This window comes from Nuphar pumila, chromosome 5 (genome assembly GCF_984573655.1).
Source record: "Nuphar pumila chromosome 5, dmNupPumi1.hap1.1, whole genome shotgun sequence".
Taxonomy (NCBI): domain Eukaryota; kingdom Viridiplantae; phylum Streptophyta; class Magnoliopsida; order Nymphaeales; family Nymphaeaceae; genus Nuphar; species Nuphar pumila.
Genome location: NC_143253.1, coordinates 108,235,770 through 108,253,279, shown reverse-complemented (window position 1 = coordinate 108,253,279; position 17,510 = coordinate 108,235,770).

Here is a 17,510-nt window from a genome sequence, read left to right as displayed (position 1 = left end):
TAAGAAGAAAGTTAGGAAGATAAAAAGCTTATATTATCTTATAAAAAGGCTTATGAGGATTAAAATGTAATGCATATGTAAGAATATTCAGAAAGAATAATTAAAAAAGTTCATATTGTCAGCATGTAGACGTAAGCACCATGGTCAAACCACGTACATCTTGTGCATCCATTTTTCTCTCTTCCTTTCACTTTATCATACAATATTTTTTCTTTCATCGTTAGCTTCTAAATTCGTTTATGGTATCAGAACTAAAATCATAAGTTCATACGGTTCATTTTTATGACTGCTATTTCTTACTCAACAAAATTCTTATATCCAACAACTTTCTATATTGCTAATTTCGTATCACTAAATTTGACACATACTAACTATCTATTCTGGAGGATACAACTATATATTGGGGTTGATAGAAAGTCAAGATCTTCAGGGATTCACAAACCATGAATCTCATGTCCCAGAACAGTTTTTAGTTGATGATAATAAACCCCGTGCCAAAAATTCAGATTTCATCAAATGAAAAACACCACGAGAAAAATGCCAATTAGCGACGGATCTTAGAGACGGATTTTTTCTGTCGCAACATTGCGGCGGATGTAGCAATGAAAACTTATCAGTCGCTAAGCTTTATAATATTGACGGATGTAGCGACGAAAAATCTTTAGTCGCTAAATTCGTCGCTAAGTAGCGGCGGCTTAGCGGCGACCCATTTTTGTCACAACACACGCGATGATTACCGACGGATGGTTTTCCGTCGCTACTTAGCGACGACGTTAGCGACAAAAATCTTTCGTCGCTAACTAGTCATGTAAATTTACGATGGAGTTGCGACAGAATTAAGTCATCGCCAAATTCGTTGCTAATTTTTGCGTAAATCCCTAATCAGAGCCCATTTTCCTCTTTCCTGTTTCGTCTCTCCCGCCTGGCCGACGCAACCCTCCGCCGCCTGACACCATCCTCCGCCGCCCGACGCACTCCCCGGCCCGCTGGTCGCCGCCCGTTGCTCCCCGGTCTGCCGCCCGGCCCATCGCCCCTCGGTGCGCTGCCCGTCGCCCCCCGTTTTGCCTGGCCTGTCTTCCCCCGTTCCGCCGACCACCGCCCGTCGCTCCCCGGTCCGTCGCCCGTCACCCCTCGCCCACCGCAGGTAAATCCCAATTTTTTTACCTGCGGCAGGGGAGGCGCTTGCCCTGCGTTTTGTTTTTTCCGGCAGGGGGTCGACCCCTCTGCCTAGTTTGTTTTTTCCGACAGGGGGTTGACCCCCCTGCCTAGTTTATTTTTACCGGCAGGGGGGGTCAACCCCCTACCTGCGTTTTGTTTTTTCTGGTAGGGGGTCGACCCCCCTGCCTCATTGTTTAATTATTTGGACAGGGAGTCGACCCCCCTGCCTCGTTGTTTTATTCGGGCAGGGGGTCGCCCCCCTGCTTTTCCAGCAGGGGGTCGCCCTCCTGCCACTCGTTTTTTATTTTTTCTGGTAGGGGGTCGACCCCGCTGCCTCGTTGCCACTTTTTTTTTCAGCAGGGGGGGCGACCCCTCCATGGTTTTTTTTCTCAGCAGGGGGTCGCCCCCGTGCCTCATTTTTTTTATTCGGGTAGGGGGTCGCCCCCTGCCTTTTTTTCGGCAGGGGGGCGACCTCTGCCTCGTTTGTTTTTTCCGGCAAGGGTCACCCCCATGCCTCATTTTTTTATTCGGGCAGGGGGTCGCCCACCCTGTCATTTTTTATTCGGGCAAGGGGTCGCCCCCTTGTCGTTTTTTTATTCGGGCAAGGGGGCGACCTTGCCTCGATTTTTTTTTCGGGAGGGAATGACTTCATTTTAGCATAGTGTCTCTTGCAGATTTCTCAACGAAACTGGCTTGTGCCCCGCTACCCATATTAAATAAGTGGCAAAAATAATGCAAATCAGGTAAATACCCGTGGTGAGTAAGTGATGTAAGCACATCATATGTTATTTAATTTATTGGATGCAACATTTTATTGTTCACACACTCACTTAGTTGTTGATATCTAGGACTGCTTTGTTGGAGTTTGGAGATCATGCTGAGCATGATTTTAATGTATGAGAATAAAAGTGTTCTTATTTTTGGAGTACGGATTCCATGCTAGACATGGTAGTAGTTAGCGAGATATTGAAGTGTGTTTGCTACAGGTACATGTTTGACATTTTTTTGATATGAATGATTTTCATGTATTGTAATGTTTGATGTGATTGTATTCATGCTTGCATGTAGTTACTTTCAATTTAATTATGACTTCCATGTGAAATTGTATAACAAAAGTATGCTTCAAATTAATGTATCATGTTATGAATAGTTTGCACATGAAAATATTAAGTTATCAATGCATGCATCATAATTCTTGTGATTGTATGACATCATATATTGCATGATAAATTTGATATTTTCTTTATCATAACATTCTGATGGTTCTCTTTTAACAGGTTAGGATATTATTTGTAACATCATACAATAAAATGACTGCAAATCATGAATGGATGTACCGTAGGATAGTTGACAATGAGTTATCGCATGAATATATGGATGGTGTTGAAAGTTTTATTAAATTTGCAATGACAAGTGTTAGTATAGTGGATCTCATGGGTCAGATTAGGTGTCTCTGCAAGATTTGTAAGAATAATTGATTTATAGAACCTCATGGAGTTAGACATCACCTATACAAGAAGGGTTTTGTGAGTGAATATCAGAATTGGACGTTTCATGGAGAAGAATTTAGAAACAATTTTGATGCACGAGTGAATGTGGTGCACGATAATCCATATATGGATTTGATATTTGATGTCGCAGGAACATAACTCAGTTCTGCTATTGGTCCTACTGATGTAAGAACTACAATAGATGAAGAATCACCAAACGATGCAGCTAGTAGATTTTATGATTTACTTAGAGATACTGATGAGCCACTTTGGAACGGTTAAGAGAGTCACACTATCTTGTTTGCAGTTCTTCAACTAATGAATTGGAAGTCTGAGTATAATTTGAGTCAATCATGTTTTGACCATTTGTGCATGCTTGTGAAGAGTATGTTACCCAAAGATGAGAAATTGCCACAAAATTTCTATCGTGCGAAAATTATGGTCAACGCTCTAGGTATGGAGTATAAAAAAATAGATGCTTGTCCAAATCACTGTATGTTGTATTTCAAGGATCAGGAAAACAAAATATCATGCCTATCATGTGGGCATCCTTGGTTGAAGCCAAAGACAAGAGGAAATGGTAGCACGAGATCAAAAGAAGTTTCATATAAGTCGCTCCGCTACTTTCCTATCACTCCTAGATTGCAACGATTGTATATTTCTTCAAGGACAGCTAAACACATGAGATGACATGCAAATAAAGTTTGACATGATGACGACAAGATCACGCATCCTTTTGACGCAGAAGCGTGGAAGCACTTTGATCGTACTCATCAGAACTTCACAATGAAAGTGAGAAATGTTAGACTCGGTCTATGTACAGATGGATTTAATCTATTTGGGGGTAGATCAACTCCATACTCATGTTGGCCAGTATTTGTAACTCCATACAACCTTCCACCAAGCTTGTGTATGAAGTGTCCAAATCTTTTCTTGTCTCTATTGATCCTTGGTCCGACCTCACTTGGCCAAAATCTTGATGTATATTTAAGGTCATTGATTGATGAACTAAAAGTACTGTGGGATGATGGTGTTATCATGTATGATGCCCACAAAAAACAAAATTTCAATATGAAGATCATTGTTCTATGGACAATCAGTGACTTCCTTGCATATGGTATGTTATCTGGTTGGAGCACACATGGGAGGTTGGCATGTCCGTACTGCATGGAGGATACAAAAATTTTTAGATTGACACATGGAAGAAAGCCTTGCCAGTTTGAGTGTCATCGTCGATTTCTACCCAGCAACCATCCGTTACGATGACAAAGAAATGTGTTTCGAGCATACACAACTGAAATAAAAGGTCCACCCACAAGATTGTCTGGCATAGAGATTTTAAAAAGATTGCGATACTTTTCAGATGTATTAACAGATGCCCGTAGTCCGACGCCCTTTCTTGGATTTGAGAAGAATCGCAATTGGACAAAGAAATCTATTTTTTGGGAACTACCATATTGGCCGACCCTATTGATACGACATAATTTGGATGTGATGCATGTGGAGAAAAATGTGTTTGATAGTGTGTTTAATACAATAATAAATGTTAAAGGGAAAACAAAAGATAATTTGAAGGCTCGTATGGATTTAAAAGTAATATGTAAAAGACCAGAATTGAAACTCAAAGAGTATAATGGCAAAGTACTGAAATCAAAGGCAAGGTACATGCTTAGACCTGATCAAATAAAGCAGGTATGTCAATAGTTGAGGCAGTTGAGATTTCCAGATGGATATGTCTCTAACATTGTTCGGGTTGTGAAGATTGACGATGAATAGTTATATAGGTTGAAGAGTCATAATTGTCATATCTTTATGCAACGATTGATACCCCTAGCATTCCATGATATGTTAGACAAACCTATATGGGGGATATTGTCTGAGTTGAGTAGATTTTTTAGAACATTGTGCGCATTGAAAGTTGTAGTATCTGATATAAAGAATCTCAAAAACTCTGTCATCACTACTGTTTGTCTGCTTGAAAAGATTTTTTTGCCAGCATTTTTTGATGTTATGGAACATTTGATCATACATTTGCCATATGAACTAAGGGTTGGTGGTCTTGTGCAATATCGGTGGATGTACACAATTGAAAGGTATATGTTTTCTTATATTTGTCTCTTCAATGACAGATATTTCAATTTTGAAATATATATTTTTGACAGATGCATGTTTGACCTCAAAAAAAGGGTTCGTAATAAAGCAAGAGTAGAAGGCTCTATTTGTGAGGCGTACACTTTAGAAGAGATTTCAAATTTCTCATCTATGTACTTTGAACATCATATTTCAACATGTTACACATGCCCGCCTCGTAACGATGATGGAGAACAAACAACTGTAGCTGACAAACTGTCGATATTTCAATCACTTGGGCATGCATTTGGTAGTTGTCGATCAAGACTCTTGGCAGATCGAGAGCAAGACGCAACACACATCTATATTTTTTTTAATTGCTCAGCGATCGACCCATACATCGAGTAAGTATATGTAGCCGCAACACAATTCTAAATCCTTTTATGTGTTATACATGCATACATGGTTCGGTAATATAAGTATTTGTGGTTTGCAGACGATTTGATATGGAGTTGCGAAGAGAAGTTTCACATCTCACTGATGCAGAAGTACAAAAAGAATGTAAAACTAAGTTTGTGGAGTGATTGAAAGAGTTGGTAAGGACATTCACATAAATTGTGTACTTGTAAACAACACTAAGTTACTTAATTGGTCGTGATCATAATCATTGTTTATGTTTGTGTGTAGGTCTGCCATGGTGATGTTAAAGATCAAGGAATATGTGATTTACAAAACGGTCCAACCAAAGTTGTGCAATGTTACAACGGGTACATCGTAAATGGTTATTGATTCCATATAAAAGACTACGGTATAAACAAATCAATGATGAATAGTGGCGTGTGTGTCAAGGGTAGCAGCTATGGTGAAAATGAACATGATTACTACAATGTTATAGAAGGAAATAATGGAGTTGACTTACTTAGGCATAAATAATAGGGTAACTTTATTCAAGTTTGGTTTGATCCAACTGCAACAAGAGTCGACAAAGCCTTAGGTATTGTGGAAGTGAATCATAAATCAAGGTTTGGAACATATGGACCATTCATATTAGCCTCGCAAGCTCAACAAGTTTATTATACTTCATATCCGAGTACAAAAAAGTCAGATATAAATGAATGGTGGCAGTTTGCAAGGTGAAGTCTAAACTATACCCTGAGTATGATCAGTTACAAGAAGACAAGTTAACTGAAGAGAGTGATTACTATCAATCAGATGATATCTATGACTTCTTTTATGGTCACAATGTTGCACATGATATGCATGTCATATCGTCATTGGTCGATGAAACATTCATAGAAGAATGTGATCCAAATGATATACCAAGTGGATGGGCAAACAATGAAGAAGAAGATAAAGAAGAAGAAGATGAAGAATATGAAAGTCAAACAAGTGATGAGGAAGAATTCTCGAGCTAGTGAGCAAAATCTTTTAATACAAACCTTTATTTGAATGTATTATTGCAATATTTGATTTGAATGTTTTGAATGTATTATTGCAATACTTGATGTGAATGTTTTGAATGTATAGAAATGTATTGTAATGATTTGAATGTTTTGAATGTATTATTGCAATACTTGATTTGAATGATTTGAATGTTTTGAATGTATTATTGCAATACATGATGTGAATGATTTGAATGTTTTGAATGTATTATTGCAATACTTGATTTGAATGATTTGAATGTTTTGAATGCATTATTGCAATACATGATGTGAATGATTTGAATGTTTTGAATGTATTATTGCAATACTTGATGTGAATGATTTGAATGTATTATTGCAATACTTGATGTGAATGATTTGAATGTATTGAAATATTTGATGTGAATGATTTGAAACAATTTGAATGTATTGCATGACATTTTTTATTTGTTAGAATATGGTTCATGGAGGTTACAGTGGTCGTCCATCCAGTGGTAGTCAGGCTCAGCCTTCATCTTCACGGGCTCCTTTGATAGATATATTATTTAACTAATTAGATACTTGATTAGTTGAAATATGCATTCTGAGAATTTCTAACATATTTTTTTACAGATGATGTTTTGTCTGTACATGACCCACCTACACCAGTTGATCATACAAGTTAGGAGCCAACACAGGATGCAGGGTCTTCTTAATCTGGCACAAGAAAACTCATTCGAATAGTGTATATTGATAATCGACCATAAGTATTTCATTTTCACTTATTGCATATCTTATAAATATTGTATATTGATATTTACTGTGTACCAATTCATGTGCAGCGCGAGGTTCGAGCCATAAGAAGTAGTACATAAAATTTGGAATTCACTACTTCAACATCTACCAGGACCGGTCGCTTAATGGAAAGAGTATCCAAAAGAGGTGATAGACAGATTGTGGTCCTCATTCATGGTATACAGTTGTTTGTCATAGTTAATATATTTTATATTTAATTTTTTGTTATAGTCATATCTACTAACTTTCTGAAAATATTTGTAGGCTTCGAATCGCTTCGCGAATACGGTAGAGGAACATGATGCAAGGAAGGTATGGCAGAAGGTGGCTGCCAATCTATTTGTAGATATGTTGCACAATATGAAGACTGCAGCAAGAAAAGCATCTAGCGGGACAGATGATCCACTGCAGTGGAAGGGCCATGGACCTCCTACTATTAGGTCAGATGTTTGGGATGCAATGTGCGACAAGTGGGCTGAGGATGCATTTCGAAACCGCTCAGCGAAGGTTGTACAAAATCGAGCGGCCCGAAGTCCATCTACACATAGGTGGATCTAGGACTTTTGAGAGACACCAGAAGAAAATGGTAACTCGTCAATATATATTGTCAATTTTATAAGTATTGTTGCAAACCTGTTAATTAAATCTTTTATCATTTCACTTCGCAGAAAGCAGAAAAAGGAGGCATTGTGCCATACAAGGATGTGTTTGTTGAAACATATAAACGTAAGATCACGGGAGAGTTCGTATCAGAGAAGGCGAGAGCGACAACGGTATGTATTTATTTTATTAATAAACATTGTAATAGACAAGTTACTATGAATTAAGTTATCATAAACATTGTAATTCTTAATTATTAATACATATTCTAATCATTATATTATAGGAGTCATACGAGCAGAAAATGGTACAACGATATGGCGATGACTGCACTCAGTATTCGCCTTTTGATCCTGCAGCATGGGTGACTACAACCGGTGAATTCAAAAAGGGTCGTGTGTTCGGGTTTGGGAGTAACATGAACACCACACCAGTCGTTGCCTCCTGCAGCTCGGGCCCACAGAGTTCTCTCGCCAGCATCAACTCTCAACGTCCTAATAACCCTGCTATGTCTTGGGATGGTGTATGTCAGCGTCTTAAGGACAAAATGCAGTACTTTTTAAATGAAGTCATTCCCAACATTGTCCGTAATGAGTTGTGCAACTTTTTTCAGGACAGAGGAACTTCATCTACATTCAACATGAGCTCTGATGCCCGTCAGGTATAAAGTTTTTTTACTGCCTTATAACACATATGAGCGTGATAGAATCACATATAAATTTATTTTTACTGCTTTATAACACATATGAGCATGATAGAATCATGTATACAGTTTTTTTACTGCCTTAGAACACATATGAGCATGATAGAATCACACATGAAGTTTTTTTACTCTCTTATAACACATATAAGCATGATAAAATCACATGTAAAGTTTTTTTACTGCCTTAGAACACATATGAGCATGATAGAAACACATATGAAGTTTTTTTATTGCTTTATAACACATATGAGCATGATAGAATCACGTATAAAGTTTTTTTACTGCCTTAAAACACATATCAACATGATAGAATCACATATAAAGTTTTTTTACTGCCTTAGAGCACATATGAGCATGATAAAAACACGTATGAAGTTTTTTTACTGCCTTATAACATATATGAGCACGATAGAATCACATGTAAAGTTTTTTTTACTGCTTTATAACACATATGAGCATGATAGAATCATGTATAAAGTTTTTTTACTGCCTTAGAACGTATATGAGCATGATAGAATCACATATAAAGTTTTTTTACTGTCTTATAACACATGTAAGCATGATAGAATCATATATACAGTTTTTTACTGCCTTAGAGCACATGTGAGCATAGTAGAATCACATATACAGTTTTTTTTACTGCCTTAGAGCACATATGAGCAAGATAGAATCACATATATAATTTTTTTATTGCCTTAGAACACATATGAGCATGATAGAATCACATATAAAGTTTTTTTGTTGCCTTAGAATACATATGAGCATGATAAAATCACATATACAACTTTTTGACCGTCTTAGAGCACATATGAGCATGATAGAATCACATATACAGTTTTTTTACTGCCTTTGAACACATATGAGCACGATAGAATCACATATAAAGTTTTTTTTACTGCTTTATAACACATATGAGCATGATAGAATCATGTATAAAGTTTTTTTACTGCCTTAGAACACATATGAGCATGATAGAATCACATATAGAGTATAATTTATTTCAGTATATTTTGTTTATCACTACTGACATTTCTTTTCTCGTGTAGGTTGCTGACGATAATCAACGTAGTGGAGTTGAAGGGACAGATCGAGACACTGAACAAGAGGACGCACAAAATCTTGGCGATGATTAGATTTATGTGTTGAATTTGTTCTACCTTTTTTTTGTTTAAAAATTGTAAATGTTGAATTGTGAATAATTAGAACTTGCAAATTTTATAGTGGATCGATTAATTGTTTCAGTTTTCTTTTATATGTATTTTGATGTGTACTTTGTTTTTTATTCACAGGAAATATAAATTGTATCAAGAGAAATTTTTTCTCGATATTTAATTTTCAAATATTTTTTTCCTTTTTTTTCTTTTTTTGTGACGGATTAGCGACGGATATATCTGTCGCTACAGGCATTGAATTTAGTGATGGATTAGTGACGGCTAGAAATTCGTCACAAAACCAGACCTCCGCAGAGTAACGACAACCTTGTGACGGATTTTGGCATTCGTTAATCCATCGCAAGTTAGCGACGGAACAGGCGACAAATATATTCTGTCGCTAATTGGCGTCGAAAAATTCATGATAGAAGCTATATGTCGCTAATCCGACGCTAATCCGTCGCTAAACTATTTAGTCACGAATTAGCGACGGATTTAGGTCATCGCTAATCCACAGATTTCTTGTAGTGAAAGATCGGATCGACTACTACGTAGGTGAATAACCAGCACCTTATTCAAGAAAGTTCTGAGATTCATTGTTGGGCTTGACACTATTGCATAAGTATGGTCAACCCTTAAAGAGGCATTTGCTCTTGACTCTTAAGAGCCTGAATGCTATTTGTTGCAGAAATTTTGAACATTTTGGAAAGGTAGTCTTTCTCTCTTCGAATGCATAGCTTTATTTAAGAATACCTGTGATGAGATTACTGTTATTGGCAAACTTGTTGATGATAGGAACAAAGTATTCTCGTTTTTGAATGGTTTTGGACATCAATATAAAACATTCATCATATCCATGATGAAGTCATCGGTTCCTACATATAAAAACTTAATTTATTTGCTTCAGTCGCATGAGACTTTTAAAACTCTTCAAACGCCTGATCAAGATTATCGCCCTAATCAAAATGTGACATTTATAAGTTAACATCAAGATAAAAATTAAAACAACAAGAGAGGAAGTTTTCAAAACTGTTTTTAGTTTCAAGGTCGAGGTTTCTCTCAAATGTGAAATCAGTCATCACGCCAAATGAACCAACAATTCTACAACAATCAAAACTGCCAAAATTTGTTCAAGATCGAATCATATTGCATTAAAGTGTTACCACAAGTTCAATCAAATATACCAAGTTGATGGCATTCCTCAAACATTGGTGGATATGATAGTTTCAGATAATCAAGATCATGCTTGGTTCCCTGACACGGGTGCAAGCTCTCATGTCACAACCGACCCAGGTATGCTTCATAAGCTTAATCTCTATTTCGGTCGATAAAAAATAATGGTGAGAAATGGAAAAAAACTTCCTATAACCCATGTTGGCTCAGTTGACTTTCAAATAGGTCAGAAAAAAACTTAAACTTGATAATCTTCTAGTTGTTCCTGATATAAAGAAAAACTTGATTTCTGTTAGCCAATTAACATATGATCAACCTTCATTTTTTGAGTTCTATAATGATTGGTTTCTTATAAAGGGTAAGGTGACCAAGAGACAGATAGCTTCGAGGCTTAGAAGGGGCGACCTCTACATCCTGAAACCTACTAAGAAAGCGGTTTTCTTTTCAAATAGACAACATAATATGAGTAAAGAATAATGGCATCACCAGTTGGGATACTCGAATATGAATATAATAGATTTTTTGCAAAATAAAAGATTGATTTATTTTTCAGCAAATAAAAATAAAACCATTTGTGAAAGTTGCATCATGGCCAAGTCAAGTTAACACCTATTTAATAGTTTTAAAGTATCTTCTAGTAAACCATTTAAAAAGATACATTGTGACATTTGGGGGTCAACACTTGAAGTTTCTCACCAAGGTTTCAAATATTATGTCATTATGATCGATGACTTCTCCATATATGTTTGAATATACTCGTTAAAATTGAAATCAGATTTTCTTAATCGATTTTATGAGTTTTATAAGTTGCTTTTAAACATATTCAATACAACAACAACAACAACAACAACAACAACTACGCCTTCATCCCAAAACAATTGGGGTCAGCGATATGAACCAAAAAAGAAATTCATTTTGGGTCTTCCACATGAATCCTTTTCCTCCAATCATTTCTATCCAATGTCATGTCCTCGGTGAGGTTCAAAGCATTCATATCCTTTCCTATCATCTCCATCCAAGTCTTCCTAGGCCTACCCCGACCTCTTTTAACTAATATATTTTCCCATTTCTCCAACCTTCTAACTGGAGCATCATTAGGCCTTCGTCGAATATGTCCAAACCACCGTAAACGATTCTCTCGCATCTTATTTTCAATGGGTGCAACACCTACCTTCTTACGTATCTCCTCGTTCTGAATCTTATCTTTTATTGTATTTTCACACATCCATCTAAGCATCTGCATCTCAGCTACACTCATTTTTTGAATATGATGTCTTTTGGCAGCCCAACATTCCATACCATATAGCAAAGCGGGTCTAATAGTCGTCCTATAAAACTTTCCCTTCAACCGCAATGGCATTCTACGATCGCACAGCACTCCAGTTGCACTTTTCAATTTCATCCACCCAACCTTTATCCTATGATTTACATCTCCATCAATTTCTCCATACTTTTGAATGATGGATCCCAAATATTTGAAATAATCATTCACCGGTATTTCTTGCTCACCAAGCTTCACTACACTCCCATCACTACTTCGTTGCTTACTAAACCGACATTCCATATATTTAGTCTTACTCCTACTCAACTTAAAACCTCTAGCTTCCAATGTATGTCTCCATAATTCTAACTTAGCATTAACCCCAGCTCTAGACTCATCAATCAAAACAATATCATCAGCAAACAACATACACCACGGTACATTTTCTTGAATTGATCTCGTAAGCTCATCCATCACTATCACAAATAGGAAAGGGCTTAAAGCAGATCCTTGATGTAACCCAACCGTTATCGGAAAATTGGTTGTCAGCCCTCCACAAGTGCGGACATTGGTTACTACTCCTTCATACATATCTTTAATTATACTAATGTACTTGAGAGAAACACTTTTCTTCATCATTGTCCACCAGAGAACGTCCCTAGGTACTCTATCGTATGCCTTCTCTAAATCAATAAAAATCATATGCAAATCTTTCACTACAACAAAGCAGTAGATTAGCGACGACCACATTCCGTCGCTAATCCGTCGCTAATCTGTCGCTAACCATGTTAGCGACGGATTAGCGACAACGCGGCGACAGTATGCTTACGTCGCGAATATTTCGACGCTAACTGGCGACGGAATAATTTCGTCGCCAAGTCCGTCGCTAATTGCGACGGAATAACGAGCGCTATATTCCGTCGCCAATCCGCCGGTACTAAACGGCGACCACGGCGTGGTGACGGATTTAATTCCGTCGCTAAGCCGTCGCTAGATTAATATGAATAGCGACGGAATCATCCGTCGCTAATCCATCGCAAAAACGAAAAAAAATAAAAAAAAATGTATTTAAAAATTAATTACCGAGAACTGTACAATTTATATTTCCTGTACAATTTATATTTCCTGTAAATAAAAAACAAACCACACAAAAAAATTCATATAACAAGTATCTATAATAATTAATCGTTCCACCTTAAAACTAAGAAGTTTAATTATTTACAATTCAACAATTACAATAATGAAAAATAAAAAAAATAGAACTTCTTCAACACAGTCCTCTAATCATCGCCAAGATTTTGTGCGTCTTCTTGTTCATTGTCTTTATCTGTCCCTTCAGCTCCACTACCCTGATTATCGCTAGCAGCCTACACAAGAAAAGAACAGTCAGTATTGATAAACAAAATATAATGAAATAAATTACACACTATATGTGATTCTATCATGTGCTCATGTGTGATCTAAGGCAATAAAAAAACTCTATATGTGATTCTATCATGCTCATATGTGTGCTAAGGCAGTCAAAAAATTGAATATGTGATTATAGCATGTTCATATGTGTTCTAAGGCATATAAAAAAACTCTATATGTGATTCTACCATGCTCAGATGTGCTTTAAGGCAGGCAAAAAACTATATATGTGATTCGATCATGCTCGTATGTGTGCTAAGGCAGTAAAAAAATTGAATATGTGAATATAGCATGCTCATATGTGCTCTAAGGCAGGCAAAGCCAAAAATTTTATATGTGATTCTATCATAAATGATATATAACATGTTCATATGTGTTCTAAGGCAGTTAAAAAACTCTATATGTTATTATAGCATGTTCATATGTGTGCTAAGGCAGTCAAAAAACAGAATATGTGATTATAATATGCTCATATGTGTTCTTAGGCAGTAAAAAAACTGAATATGTGATTATAGCATGCTTATGTGTTCTAATGCAATCAAAAAAACTTTATATGTGATTCTATCATGCTCATATGTGCTCTAAGACAAACAAAAAGTTAAATATATATATATATATATATATATATATATATATATATATATATATATATATATATATATATATATGTGATTCTATCATGCTCATATGTGTGCTAAGGCAGTAAAAAAATTGAATATGTGATTATAGCATGTTCATATGTGTTCTAAGGCATCTAGAAAAACTCTATATGTGATTCTACCATGCTCAGATGTGCTTTAAGACAGTCAAAAAAACTATATATGTGATTATACCTGAGAGGGACCTGGAATCGAAGATCCCCTATCCTGAACAGCGGCCTTGATCTCATTTCGGAGAAAGGGGGCGACGATGTATTGGAAGTAGTTATTCAGTGATTCATTAATGATCTTGCGTACATCATCACCGGAAAGAATAGTCGGCTGCTTGGAGCTTATGTCGGCGCAAGAAGTTGGTGAGCCGTAACTGGAAGAACCAATAACTGGTGAAGTGTTCATATTACTCCCAAACCCGAACACGCGACCTTTTTTGGGTTCACCTGCTGCAGTCACCCATGCTGTAGGATCAAATGATGGATGCTGAGTAGCGTCTTCGCCATATCGCTCTACCATTTGTTGCTCATATGCCTCCTACAAAATAATGTTTAAAGTATTCATTAATAATTAATGATAACATTATGATGACTTGCATATATATTGCAATGATTATTAATAGAATTAATACATACCGTTGTCGTTCTTGCCTTCTCTGATACGAAGACTCCCGTGGTCTTCCGTTTATGTGTTTCTACAAACACATCCTTATATGGTACACTGCCTCCTTTTTCTGCTTCCTGCGAAGTTAAATGACAAAAGATTTAGTACACAAATTTGCAACAATACTTATAAAATTAATATTATATATTGATGAGTTACCATTTTCTTTAGGTGGCTCCCAAATGTCTTAGATCCACCTGTGTGTAGATAGGCTTCGGGCATCTTCGATCGATTTTGTGAAGCCTTCGCAGAGCGATTTTTAAATGCATCTCCCGCCCACATATCGCACATTTCATCCCAGTAATCTCTCCTGATAGTAATAGGACCATGGCCCTTCCACAGTAATGGATCATCTACTACGCCAGATGCTTTTTTTGCTGCAGTCTTCATAGTGTGCAGCATGTCTGCAAATCGATTGGCAGCCACCTTCTGCCACACCTTCCTTGCATCATTTTCTTCCACCGTAGTTGCAAAGCGATTCGAAGCCTACAAATATTTTCAGAAAGTTAGTAGACATTGCTTAAATAAATTAAATATGAAACACATTAACTATGAGGAACAACTGTATACCATGAATGAGGACCACAATCTGTCTAATACCTCCTTTTGGTACTCTTTCCATTGAGCAACTGGTCTTGGTAGATGTTGAAGAAGTGAATTCCTAATCTCCCGTACTACTTCTTGTGGCTCAAACCTCGTGCTGCACATGAATTGTTACACAGTAAATATCAATATAAAATATTTAAAAGATATGCAATAATTGAAAACAAAATACTTACGGTCGATTATCGATATACACTATTCGAATGAGTCTTCTTGTGCCAGCCTGAGAAGACCCTGTTTCCTGTGTTGGCTGTTGACTTGTGCGATCAACTGGTGTAGGTGGGTCGTGTACAGGCGCAACATCATCTGTAAAAAAATACACACCAAGTTCTCAGAATGTGCATTTGAACTAATCAAGCATCTAATTAGTTATATGATATATCTATCACAGGAGCCCGTGAAGATGAAGGTTGAGCCTGGCTACTACTGGATGAGCGACCACTATAACCTCCACGAACCATATTCTAACAAATAACATATGTCATACAATACATTCAAATAATTCATATCAAGTATTACAATGCATTCAAGTCATTCACATCAAGCATTGCAATGCATTCAAATAATTCAAATCATTGACATCAAGTATTGCACTAATTCAAATCATTCGTTAATTGCATAAATTATAATACATTCAGATAATTGAAATCATTCACATTAAGTATTACAATGCATTCGAATCATTCGTATCAAGTATTACAATACATTGAAATAAAATTTTTAATCATTCACACCAAGTATTGCAATACAACTCACATCAAGTATTACAATGCATTTAAATAGAGGTTTGTAGTATAAGATTTTGCTCACTAGCTTGAGAATTCTTCCTCGTCACTAGTTTGACTTTCTTCTTCTTCTTCTTCTTCTTCTTCTTCTTCTTCTTCTTCTTCATTGTTTGCCCATCCACTTGGTACATCATTTGGATCACATTCCTCTATGAATGTTTTATCAGCCAATGGAGATATGACATGCATATCATGCGCAACATCGTGACCATAAGCGAAGTCACAGACATCATCTGATTGATAGTAATCACTGTCTTCAGCTAACTCATCTTCTTGTAACTGATCATACTCGGGGTATAGTTTGGATTTCACCTTGCAAACTGCCCACCATTCATTTCTATCTGACTTTTTTATACTCGGATATGAAGTATAATAAACTTGTTGAGCTTGCGAGGCTAATATGAATGGTTCATATGTTCCAAACCTGGATTTATGATTCACCTCCACAATGCCTGAAGCTTTGTCGAGTCTTGTTGCAGTTGGATCAAACCAATGACACTTTAATACCGTAACCCTGTTATTCATGCCTAAGTAAGTCAACTCCATTATTTCCTCTATAACACCGTAGTAATCATGTTCATTTTCACCGTAGCTGCTACCCTTGACACACACGCCACTATTTATCGTTGATTTGTTTATACCGTAGTCTTTTGTATGGAATCGATAACCATTTACGATATACCCGTTGTAGCATTGCACAACTTTGGTCGGACCATTTTCTAAATCATATATTCCTTGATCTTTAACATCACCATGGCGAACCTACTCACAGACATAAACAATTATTGTGATCACGATCAATTAAGTAACTTAGTGTTGTTTATAAGTACAAAATTTATGTTAGCTTCTTTACCAACTGTTTCAACCACTCCACAAACTTAGTTTCACGTTCTTTTTGTACTTCTGCATTAGTGAGATGTGAAACTTTGCTTTGCAACTCCAGATCAAATCGTCTGCAAACCACAAATACTTATATTACCGAGCCATGTATCCACATATAGAACATAAAAGGATTTATAATTGAGTTGCATATACATATACTTACTCGATGTATGGGTCGATCGCTGAACAATTAAAAAGAATATAGATGTGTGCTGTATCTTGCTCTCGATCTGTCAATAGCTTTGATCGGCAACTACCAAATGCATGCCCAAGTCGTTGAAATATCGACAGCTTGTCAGCTACAGTTACTTGTTCTCCATCATCGTTACGGGGCGGGCATGTGTAACGTGTTGAAATATGAGGTTCGAAGTACATAGATGAGAAATTTGAAATCTCTTCTAAAGTGTACGCCTCACAAATAGAGCCTTCTACTCTTGCTTTATTACGAACCTTTTTTTTTAGGTCGAACATGCATCTGACAAGAATATACATTTCAAATTTTAAATATCTGTCATTAAAGAGACAAATATAAAAAAACATATACCTTTCAAATGGGTACATCCATCGATATTGCACAGGGCCACCAACCCTTAGTTCATATGGCAAATGTATGATCAAATGTTCCATAACATCGAAAAATGCTGGCGTAAATATCTTTTCTAACAGACAAACAGTGGTGATGACAGAGTCCTCGAGATTCTTTACATCTGATACAA